The sequence below is a fragment of the Pleurodeles waltl genome, chromosome 12 (assembly GCF_031143425.1).
Source record: "Pleurodeles waltl isolate 20211129_DDA chromosome 12, aPleWal1.hap1.20221129, whole genome shotgun sequence".
In the NCBI taxonomy this organism is placed as follows: Eukaryota; Metazoa; Chordata; class Amphibia; order Caudata; family Salamandridae; genus Pleurodeles; species Pleurodeles waltl.
Window position 1 is genome coordinate 676,386,843 of NC_090451.1, and position 13,112 is coordinate 676,399,954.

Here is a 13,112-nt window from a genome sequence, read left to right on the forward strand (position 1 = left end):
AAAGCAATATACCATTACATCTGCTAGACCCTTCTGGTTGTGGATATATATAGGGTTCGTGATTTTGCCAAGAATTCGAGGTACCCTGAGCCAATAACTGACCTGCACCTTTCAACGGTTTTTCATCGTGTACTGGGAGGTAAAATATAAAGGGTGAAAAATAGATATCAAGGAAACCGACGTATTTCTGAGATGGAGTTTAAAAGTGGTGGTCATTTGCACATCTCCAAATTTGTGGGTACTCATACTAGCATGTGAATTAGAGGGCATTTATCTAAATGTCCTCTTTCTTACACACTGGCTTTTTTGCAATGGACCTAGGAGTGGATTTTGGTCCCTAGTTCAACCGGCACGTAGGAAAACCTAGCAAATGTCCATTTTTTAAAACCAGACAACTAGGGGAATCGAGGAAATGGTGTCTTACATGGCTCTCATCATGTTGTTGTACCCGGAATCCCTTGCAAACCTCAAATTTTGTATACATGAAACTTTGACTAAAAACACATTTTCCTCTAATTTCTGTGATGAAAACTTCTGGACTCTGGAGGAATCCACAGAAAGAATGCTTATGCATTTTTATGGGTATGGGGTCATGGCCATGCCCATGCTGGACAGTCCCAACCCTTAAAAATTAACATAAAAGTGTTCCCTGTGGACTAGTGGGCTTTTTGCACTCCCCCTCTGGGGAATCAGGTGGGGGTAATTACCCCGATATGCCCCCGGGGGGACAGAAAGACAATTTTCCCATTTTTATGGGGCGGAGGCAGAGGGATTTCCTGCCTCTGTGCTAAGACGGCCTAGAGCCGTTCAGTACACAAGGAATAGAGAACAGTCTGGAGACGTCCTCTGCACCAATCTGGTTAAAATGATAATGATTGTGTTCAGTCAGATAAGCAGGGGCTTCGCCTGCGTACAATTAGCTGTAGTGGTTAAAGAAACTTTACCTCCCTTTCCAGTTCAATACTTGACAAAATTCTGTGATGTTAGGTAACTTTACTTCCATCTTAATTCTTAAGACATTACATGACTTTTCTACTCCTAGAAAATATTGTTTAAATGAACATTCACAGATATCTAGAGCATCAACATTCAGCACTAGAAAGTAACATTCAATCACTCTGAAATTTCTCTCTAAGTTCAATTATACACTCTGTTTCTTGCACATACCATATTGCGACCATACTGATAAATGGAGAAGTGAAAGAAGAAACAGAATTTGGGACAAGAAGAGGGGAAGAGCCAGGCGGTGTAGATAGCAAAATGTAAAGGACACAGAGACACAGAAAACGACAGAGAAAATGCAAGGGCAAAGGAGGAACGAAGAGAGGATGTAAAAATGAGAGAAGAAGCCAAGGACAACTGGAAATGAAAAGAATGAAGGATAGAACAAGGCTCCTCCTGATCTTAGGTCAAACATGTATGCCTCCTAGTACTATGAAACCTCCCAAACTGAAATTTACATTTACATTTTACATAACCTTTTTTTACCTCAGTTGTTCACTGTAAGCAACAGTTACTGCTATTATCAAATGTAAAGGTACTCACTTTATAGACCTTAGAAAGATGAAAGTCTGAGTTGGCAATTCTATGACCAAAATCAGAAATCATTAAGTTACATGAGAATATCCATGACAGATGCTTAACTTCAAGAGGCATCTTACCTGTGCGCTGCCTGAAGGCCACACGATGGAGCTGGCATTGAGGAGAAGGTTCTTTCCAGGAGGAGCCCCTGAATCAAAGCTTCCAATTCTCACATGCTTGAGGGTGCCATCAGAGCCTAGCTGCCAGTTGACAACATCATACTGAGCCAGAGGATTACCATTCCTGTCAAAGAAATACTTTGAGGCATCTTCATCTCCAAACTTTATATTTTTAAGGTAGTGGAGGAGCTGTCAGAAAGAAACACATTGCTTTTTCATTTGCACTTTCACTCCCAGTCCTTCATTTATATGCAGTACTTGGATTGGGCTAGATCAGGTTTTCAAAATCTTCTAACTGACTACAACCCATTTTTATTTAGTAAATTATTATTTTTTTATGATGAGAAATTATACAAAAAAGATGATAAATATAAATATTTCAACCATTACCAGAATGAATAGTTAGACAGAGAAAATGTTTCATCAATGCATCACGTTAGTAAGAATAAATAAAGATAATACCTTCATGAAAAAGATGCTTGGTGAATCAAAGTTTCCCCGTAATTTATCAGACTTTCAAGAGCACCTATTCTACACTTCTGCTCAAGAGTCTGAAAGTCCCTCACAGGTGATTAGCACACTCTACAAAGTGACATAACACAAAGAAGATAATTTATTGAACCACTCTGTAAAGCTAGGCAACATTTCTAAGTTCCTATGATTTGTAGTTATGGATATAGTAACTAACATGGAGATAAAGATGAGCTTGCCATCTGTACCGGCCACTCCTGACATATGACTCCGAGAGCCCAACAAGGAAATCTTAGAATCCCCAGGGATATTTACATTGATCCAGCTCCTGCAAAAGCTTTCAAATCTCCTCCATGAACTGCACAATGCCGGAACAAGACCAGACTAAATGATGCTATTCTTGCCCATCATGTTTAGGCCCCAGAAACATCTTGACTCAGTCTTAGGTTCTGTTTTGTCCATGGGCGCAATAAAGAAGCCGCTTTGTGGAAAACTGCAATCTCCTGAAATGTTCCCCCTTTATAGAAGAGAAATTCAATTCATTTACAGTTTTCCAAATTCCTTGATTTAATGTAATATCTGCATCATGTGCACATTTCTTAGTAATTATTTTCAGATGAAATGACCTTGTAGCACTGAACAACATGGTAAACCACACCCCTGTTGCATATGCTTGTTGCATCCTAATTAATTTAGAAAATATTGCTGAAGGCCCTACTATTGGTTTAGATTTTAATTCAACTAAATGACTGATTCATTTCAATATGAGGAAAACAAAACCAAGCCTTATGCTCCATGTCCAAATATTTAATGGAGTCCTGGGATTTCTACTGTGAGCCTAAAATAAAATGTCTCACATTAACTACCCCTATTCTTGGGGGACTCCTCGGAGGAGGCTGTTTGTTGAGACTGGGTGATACCGTTTATGACTGACGTACCTTTGCGTGGATTGTATGATTGCTTGGAGCTATTTGGAGGTTGGGTCTGCCCTTGCCCCCCTCCTGCACTCTCCCCTCCCCCCCCCCCTTTTCTCCGCCGATGGGTTGTCGCTGGAGGGTAGATGCCCGTCCCTCCACCTGCCTGTATGGTTGCACCTGTATGTGATGCTCGGCATTGTTGTGGGGCTGGATGGTTCCTCCGTGGTGTGTTTTATAGGCGGGTGGTCTAGTCCAGGTCTGTACATCCCCTTTTGACTCGGAAGTTCACACTACCTCAGAGACAGTAGTGCACACTGGGTTGCCCCTGACGCGATGTCCATGTTGCATGGCATGTGGCACTTACTTGGGAAGATATCATACCGTTGTCCGGGTGGTGCTTGTCTGGCTGCAATTGTTTTTGCAGGCACATCGATTGGCCTGATCTTGTGTCTTCCGTATGGATATCGCTTCAGGCGCCACCACAGTTCTTGCTGGAGATGTGTTGCAGACACTATGATTGCCAATTTGGTTTGTAATGCTGAGACTCTGCTGTGTAGCATATGAACAGTGCAGTTTCTGTGTTGTTATTATAAAAGCAATAAATAACTTTTTTTTTTTTAAACTACCACTATTCTTTGACATCCGCCAGCTCCAACCTTTGTTGATGGTTCTTGGACGGAAATACTATCCTCTAACCTAGCCAGACCATAACTACAAGAAATAGAAAAATGTTTAGAAAATGTTTCTTGCATTTAAATAAAAGATTAGAGGACCTTGCATCGACGTTTAAAATATTTGGAATACTTCTTTAATTGCATCTGATAAACAGCTATCATAATATGGAATAGGGCATTAGTACTCTTTAAATATACAGTATAAAGGAGCCAACAAATTACGATTTTAAATTCCACATTGTGTAGTTTTTAAATTCAGCAGCAGTTCATGTTGCTTGGATAAGGATAAATCATGAACTTCAAACCTCTATGACTAAATAAGGAAAGCATTTCTTCAATTTTTAAGTATAGAGCATGCAGGGTATGAGAAAAGATAGACACACAGCTGTAGTATTGACAAGTTTATTGAAGATGCCCCCATGATTATTGAAAAAGATAGAACTGTTAATCGCTGGAGAAGAGAGCTTACCTTTTCTATCAATGGTGCATAATTTACATGTTTAAGTAATCCACTGAAATATAAATGCCATATATGCCAAGATAACATTTAATATTCTTCTTATATGTCTCTGCAGGAACCTCTGAAATAACTTTCTCTGCAGCATAGTAAATTAAGTTTTTCTATTTTAGAAATATTTTGTTTGTCTCCTCCTGTTCCAGAGAAATTCCTAAAGCTCTCTAAGGAGTTCTGAACTTTGGAGAAATCTAATTTGAGGAATAAAACAATACCACTTGCCTATAGTTTCAGCTTTAAACTTTTTTCTTGAAGAATATTATTAGAATCATTATGAATTGCAGTAGCCAAATGTTCCTTGGTGAACATCCCTCCCTACTGGAGAACATAGATGTGAAAAGATTGTGTGAGGTCTGCTTTAACTTCTGAGAGTGATATTCACACTCACGCACAGAACAGGGCTAAATGCCTCTCAACCTAAACAAGGACGCTCTATCAGTGGTGCAAATTTGAATGCAGTGCTTAAGAAACTTTTCAACAAATAGTGCCCACAATTCAGAGCACTATTATTTCACTTCAGATCATTACATGTCATTCTGTCATTACAGGGTAAAGAAAATTGATTTTTCTGAAACATGCCAGAGTAAATAGAATTATGTGGGATAGTGCTGTTATAGTTAGGCTTTATAAGGCATCCTCAAATTTTCACTATACAAAACAAAATTAGACATGATTGCATGTTTTAATGTATTGTCTATTCTTAAAAGCAGGGGTACATATCCATCAGTTCTCACCTGCCATGGCTGGAAATCCATGATGTTTCCACAGGACCCGTTGAGAAAAGGGCCTTTCTGTGCCCTGCATAAAAACAGATCCCGTAAGGCCCATGCAATGGCATACACTGCAGTGTAAACATTATAGCTAACTCTCCAGTCAGTCAAGTAATGGGAGACATTGTTAAGTCCATCTCTTAGTTTGAGCCCAGTGCAGGATTTAGATTTGTTTTCAAAGGTATTGAGGTCCAGCCATGTGCATATAAAAGCTTCTTCCCAAAATGTCCCTGACAACAAATCACCTGGAGACCTTGAGGGGTTGCCGCCTTGTAGGTACTCCTTAAAACCCTGTATCTCTCCGCTATGGATGGCAAACCCAATGGTGCCTTTGAGAATCATTGAGTACTTGTCCATGGAGAGAATAGTCGATGTTGACCATGCTTCGCTAGCAATCCACATTTTCCCTGTCACGTTTAGCCAGATGAGTTCATCCAGCACTGGGAGCAGGTATTCATCAAGAGAGAAGATGGCTATAGCATTGGCTGAAGACATTTTGATCAACGTGGCAAGATGGACTGCATTCTTTTTCAATTGACCGGTAAGAATGTTCTCAGAAAAAGCAATACAGGCTCCGGCTTGGATAAGCTGCTCTTTCATGATTTGAATGCCGTGTTGCCCATAGTCGCTGTCTTCGGCCAGAAGGCCAACCCAGGACCAACCAAAGTAAATCACCAACTGAGCCAGCCCACGTGACTGAAATTCATCATTCGGGATGGTCCGAAAAAAGGAAGGAAACTGTGACCTGTCACTCAGGACTGGACTTGATGAAAAATAGCTAACCTGTTAAGAAAAAGAAGAACCATTAAATCATATATTTTCTGTCACAAATATGTCTCAATTAATGATCTTGTTGTTTGAGCTGGAAAAGCATTTTATATTGAAATAGAAAGAGCATTTTTATGGTCATTTTGAATATCAGTGTAGATCCCCTATGGTTTTTGTGGAATTAGATATTTTAATAAGTTACTATAGAAGGGACTTACCTTTCCAAAGACATAATTCATAACACTCAATATTAAGGGTAATCACCAACAGTTGCCCTAATAATGCATAACGATGATTTGCTGACAAAGATCATCCATTATTGCTATTAGGTTTTTGAGAATGTTCTCTCTGGCTTTAAAGTACCAAGTATAAACACTGCCACAGTTGTACCAACAATCGATGGTCCCCATACAATAAAAATAGTACTAAAGAAAAGCACCATCCAACCTGTGGTAAGTCTTTCAAAAATGAAGTTTAGGTCTCATTCTACACTCCTGATTCCATCGAGAAATTGTTTCAGGATATTGGCTGTGTCTTTAGTTCCTAGAAGATGCTCTCTGTTAATGTTGTGGAGCATAAAAAAGACTTGTGCATCTAGGCTTCAGGTTTTGATGCTGAAATCAGCACCCAGCTCTGAAAAGGCTCAATAAAATCCCTTCCAGAAAACAATGAAACAGAGCAATAAGTAGCCACAGCCAACCCATATTATTGGTGGACAATTCCTCTTCATTCTGATGACAAGTATGTGGTGGTCTACCCTTTGGCCCCTGATAGGGTATTTTACAGGTGTATATGCAGAATGACCAAGGTGATGATCATGGTGTGAATATGTCTGATTAATCCATTATTGAGGTCATATTTGTCATCCCCTGACCTAATCTGTCACTCTTTGTCTGTCAGTTATATCAGAGCTGACTTTGCCACTCTGAAACATAGGTCAGTAAGTCAGGCTATGATCTATATTTATTTATTAATTTATTTTCAGTCTTGCATTGAGTGAACGAGACCCCAAAGTGTACAAGACCTCTTTATAGACTGTTAACAAAGCAGGATAATTAACAAAGTATCATAGGAGAATTAACTCATACAACATGATTAGAGTCCGAGTTGAAAGCAAGGCACTCATTAAAAGGACGCTGATTCATAAACAGGAATTAGGTGGAATTAGGTAGGGGAATATTATAGTCAGAGCAGGGGTTTATGTTGCTTTTTGAAACAGACATGTGAGGGGTTTGCCGAAATGGTGGGTGGGTGGCGTTCTAGATTTTGGAGGCGGTGCCAGAGATGGATTGCTTTTAAGTTGTATGTTTTTTGAAGGATAGGTCTCAGTCTAATTTACTCCCTTCCTACTAATTAGCCACAAGACAAAAAAACACATTTAGATAATGATTTCACCAAACCACTCTGCAAAGCTTTGCCTTTGCCCTTTGTTTACACAACATTCTCTCCCAGACATAGGAACATTCCAATATTTATATTTATGTATGCAATACATTTTCTGTTTCTAATGATGCAGGGGATACAAGATGTCACCAGTAAATCACAATTTGAGGCAATTTCATTCAGACCCAGCCACAGTCTACGGTATCAAAGGTATGTAAGTACGTAACAAATTAATTAAAAATAATTATTGAACTGAAAAACAATATTTCTATTTGACTTTGAGATGGCATTTGACAAACTGAATCTTGCCCTGCTGTTGGGAAGAGATATAACAAGACATATTGAAAGATGATGTGTGGTCCCCTTCAAATGAGCAACAAGAGGTGCTTTGCCCCCCCCCCCCCCCCCTGATGAGGGCTCACCTACCTGTGGGTACCTGTAAAGGCCGAACAATCTTGCCAGAACAATGGAGTGTGTTGAGCTGGCTTCCCCCACAATTCCAGCCAAGAGTGGCTTCCTCTGACAACGGTAGTTCACTACCAACTCCTCTTTCCCCGAAAGTATCCACAGGGCTCCTTCCAGCGAGCGTCGCAACATTACACAGGAGTCATAGATGTGGAAGCCCAAGGTGATGTTGGGCAAAACGTTGGGATTCCTGTTGATTTCCTCAGTAGCAAACACCATGGCTTGGAGCCAGAGGAAATGCTGATAGACAAACCTAAGACAAGCAGTAGAAAATATATTAACGTACTGGAACAGAGCTTATTATCAGATTTTGCATGTTTTTAAACAGATAAGATTTCACTAATTTGTTTGCTCTTCAACTGATTCAATGCAATGGAAATCCCTGCAGACCTAAAGACCCTTCCTATATTGTAGCATAAATTATATAATACAGCCTATGGATGGATAACAACCAGCTTAGGTTGGCCATCTTTGACATTGATTTGCTGTAAACCATTTTATTCCATGCCTGCATCTCATATATCTCTGCTTAGAGATCTACACTGCAGCTCTCATGCAACTGGTCCATTGTACCCGTATTAAACATTAGGCCTCTATGTGGTTTCTCAAAGAGGTTCATAGCATTTTTAACAAACCTTTATTAGCCTGTAGAGGGCGCCTTCATAGGATTCCTTAATGGGACCACTGGGAAAGTTTTAGAACAACATGGTCATCCTTAGGTTATGTTATGTCATCTTATGATAGGGTTACCTCCTAATTCCAGGTCATCACAAAGGCTGTCTCCGGCCCTTAACTTTTTGCATACAAATCATTGATTTCAGGTGAGTTAGTCCTATTAGTTCAATGGAAGCAAATCATACTATAGTAACCAGAATATATAAGGCTGTTACCCAAAAGTCCAGAAATGTAAACAGTTTCTGCAGTGAACTTGAAGGAGGTTGGCACCATGTCTAATGCAGTATATGCAGCATATTCACATTATTTGTGTCTTTACTGTTTGGAAGACTGAACCTGCTTCTCCTTGTGTCAATTGGCTGGCCTCCTGCGTAAATACAGTGCCCACAAGCTGCAAGATCCCTTTACTCTGAAGGGCCCATTTGATCAGTGCTGGACCTGAACTAGAATTTTCTGTTGCCTCTGCGTGACACCCTAAGGGACTCTAAATGCCTTCCCCTGATGGCCTAAGGTCCTTAGCAATGTTGAAAACCTTTGCGCTCCAGAGTGACTATCAGCTCCACATCATCAGACTAATTTTGAGCTTTCTGCCTTCAAACATTCCTGCACGTCTGACAAAACTAAGGGCCAGATGTAGGAACTGGTTTGCATATCGCAAACTGTGAAAAACGCAGTTTGCGACATGCAAATAGGCCATCGCGATGCTGATTCACATTTTGCGAGTCGGTACCGACTCGCAAAATGTGAATCCGACTGGCAAATAGGAAGGGGTGTTCCCTTCCTATTTGCGACTCGCACCGCGATGCAGAATTGCTTTGTGACCGCGAAAGCGGTCGCAAAGCAATTCGCAGTTAACACCCACTTGAAGTGGGTGGTAACTCATTCGCAAACGGGAAGGGGTCCCCATGGGACACCTTCCCCTTTGTGAATGTCGCAAAAAATATTTTTTCAGAGCAGGCAGTGGTCCAATGGACCACTGCCTACTCTGAAAAAATGAAACCAAATGGTTTCGTTATTTTTTTGTATTGCAACTCGTTTTCCTTTAAGGAAAACGGGCTGCAATTCAAAAAAAAAAAAACTGCTTTATTAAAAAAGCAGTCACAGACATGGAGGTCTGCTGTCTTCAGCAGGCCACCATCCCTGTGAATGCATGGACTCACTAAGGGGTTCGCAAAATGCGACCCACCTCATTAATATTCATGAGGTGGGTCTTTGCGACCCCATAGCGAGTCGCAGAAGGTGTCTGAGACACCTTTCTGCATATAATTTTGTGAGTTGCAAATTGCGAGTCCGTCTGACTCGCAATTTGCAACTCGCAAAATTTTCTGTTGCTACATCTGGCCCTAAGTTCCAATCCGCATTAGGACTTTGAAAATGTATAGCTAGCAATTTCCAAAGATCCTGAGTGCTAGTGGGACCAACCTGCTTCAGGTATCCAGCCTTTGGTTCCACATCTACATCTACAATTTGAGTGGCATCCAGTGCAGGGAGAAATCTTGATTCTTACAAAGCTACAATGTCCCTTTCTGAAGTGCAACTTCCTGAACTTTTTGACTTCCTAACTTTCACCACGACTAAAACACTTTGCATATTTGACCAGGGATCCATCCCGGTTGGCTCCAAATGGTGCATAGGTTCCAGTCTACCACCTCCAGCAACTAGTGCTTGGCGCTTTTTTGTGCTAATTATACTTTAAAATTTCGTATCCCCATTTCCCCTTGTTGGATGTTTGATATTTTGGTGTATTTTATTTATTAGATTTTGATCTATTTTTTTAAATTCAGCTTGGGAATTTTATTGCTTTCCTTTTAACTTTATTCCTGTTTTGTTTCGGCATACAAACTTAGCACATTACTCTAAGTTAAGCTTTTCTGTTCTGTGCAATAGCCACCAGATAACACAGATTAAATTAGTGATTTCAGGGTTCACCCAGAAAAGGAGTATCATTTTCCTTGAGGTGGGCTGTCACCCACTCCAAATAATAGTACATTTTCTTACAAGCAGTTTATCTCATTGTTAGTCTCCAGAGGGATAAGTTCTCACTGTCTGCTGGGTTGCAATTACCTGTTGATTGCCTGTCTCCCCACGTATATCACATATGCAAATTTAAACCTCTCAGTGATATTCTTGCTGCTGTGAGCAATATTGAAAACAAGGCAACAATCCTGCAGGATAAAGGAGCACAGGAAACAAGTGCAGTGCACCCGGGGCAGGGCAGAGAAATGCTGGAAGACACATCAACAGTACTGTTTAAGTACTGTGGCCAATCACTTAGACGAGTTGTGGCATGCTTGGGTTGAGTTATAATGCCAATAAATAACTCATAACTCGTTTCCATCTCCTTATTTTTCATTACCTGTCTGCCTTCCCAAAAACCGAGAGATGGGGGTCTTTTAATGAAAAATGCCCCTGTGACAAGCGATCGTAGTAGACCACCCAGCACCTAATGCTTTTCTGTAAATTGTATAGATCTCCCAGAAAACATTTTCTTAAATAATCCATTACCAGGCAGCCTTTACATTTTTAAACGATCTAGGGGATGTAAAAGTGTGCCAGGGGGTTGCCCTGTTTCTCACTAGAGTAATCTGTGTTAGAGCCCTATTTGATGGTTCAGGGTCTCCAAGTACACAAAAGGGGTTTCAGACACTAACCCTCATTTTATGTTGTCTATGCCCCCTCATTTTACTGGTTATGTTTATACTACCGTGGACGGACTTAATTTTAATGGTAATGATAGTCGCTAGCTTTTGGTGAAATTATTTAACATTCTTATATTTTAGTGTTTCGTGTTTTTATCATGCTTTATATTTTTATTATATCTTAGATTTTTATGTTGATTTTCTGCTTTTGTGGTTCACTTAACTTGTGCCGAATACAGCTTTCTGATTGACCGAATGTTATGATTTAGGTTGTGATGATGCTCCCTGTCAGTCCTAGTCTGATCAAATTTTTGGGAATATAAAGAATGATCACCTTCCATAAAATTATTTTATTCTATTTTGGTCTACAATAGGACTTCCCCTTAATCAGGAGCGGAGTGCACCTTTCATTGGTTCAGCAATTTCAGTGGCAATAGGGTACAGTGGCCCAAGGGGGCCACTGACCCTTGCGTATCGCTGTGTTTCATACTGATATTCCTCTCTTGAACGAGGGCCCATGAAACTGGCTATGCCACTGCCCTTAACAGGCTTCACATCAAGGCCCTAGATATCCAGAATTCATTACCATGTTGACAAATCAGGATAAACACAGGTAAGAACACTAGGCAAAGGGGCCATGATTAACTGAAAACTACTCTGTAAGCTAGGAATGTGTTTTGGGGTTAATAGGCCTAAAAACGGCATGCCACTTAGATGTTTGATGTAATAATATTGCAAGCTAACCCTGTGCAGTGGTTGCAAGTGGCGGCCCCTGCCACTTATCTTTAGGGTTCGGGACTTTTTATTAGCATTACCTCAATTCGACTGAAAGCGAGAGAAAGACAGGTAGAAAAGGAGGAAAGAAGGAGGAAGAGAAAGATGAAAAAGCTGTGATTAATGGAGAAAGCAGGGATGAAAAGGGGCATGTAATAGAAAGAAATGAAAAGGGGGAGAGCATTGGAAGAAACAGGCATGGGGGGGATAAGAACTAGGCAGCCGTAGTATTTAGCAATCAGCAGGTTCCGAAGAGAGGCCCTGGAACCAGTGGACGCAGTGGGCAAAGTAAAGCAAGGAGTGCGTCAGACTGACAATGTGTTTAACTGTGAATATTGTGTAAGTAGAGCATCAACACTACATAGCGGTCCTGCAGGTTCCTGGCTGTGCAGTCATCCTTTTGTGCATTCAACACATGTTTTGTTGCAGTTTGCATTGAACTGATTGTTTACTGCGCTGCCCAAGCCCAGTGGAGGCAGTCATGATGCAAGGACACTTCAGCCCAAAATAGACAGTTGAGTGACCTCTGAAACACAGAACTGTTGAGGTTGGAAAGGCAGACCGGGGTAGAAGGTCAGGAATGAGGAAGGGTGAAGCTGAGAGAGGTGGAGTTGAGATGGAATGTTTATGCAGACTTCTGTTCAAAACTTTGAATATATTTTCCTTATGACTGTGAGCCTGCTAAATAATGCCAGGTACCCATTGAAGATGAATTACCAAAATGCCAGGCGTAGTGGAAGTGACATCATGCACCCTTTGACCAAACTCTTCCAAGGAAGTGATGTCACTTGTCATTAAGCGTGATAATATGGCCAATACCATTGTTGATGTTCTATAACAACTCCATGATTAATAGAACAACAGAACATGCCAATTTAACATATCATTGATATTAAGGTGCTGACATGATATGTCAAGGGAACGTTCACCTGAATGTTAGTATGTGAGCAAAATATGTGAGGCACGCATCGTGGTTTGCAGAGTGGGTGGGAATCTCTACCCTGAAAAAACCGTGAAGAAAATTTGCTCTAATAGTTCATTTTAAAGCAGACATTTCACATAAATGCGCTAAAAAGCCATAGTATCTGAAAAGATGCTTAATAAATATTCAAGTCCTTTCATGGTGTGCCAAGCTAATGAAACCTGACAGTCCCCATTCTGTTTTTAAAATGTCCTGTGGGCGGCTCAGGATGCCAAAAATTACCTCTATTGCCAGGGCCAGCACTTTGTCATGCATGTCCCTTTTGCCCAACTATTACATACAATGTACAGACTTTTGCCAATACTGACACTCGTACTTCGTGTGACCATTATGTCAAAGATGACATCTTGTATATCAGGGACAGCATTGTGTCATGGATG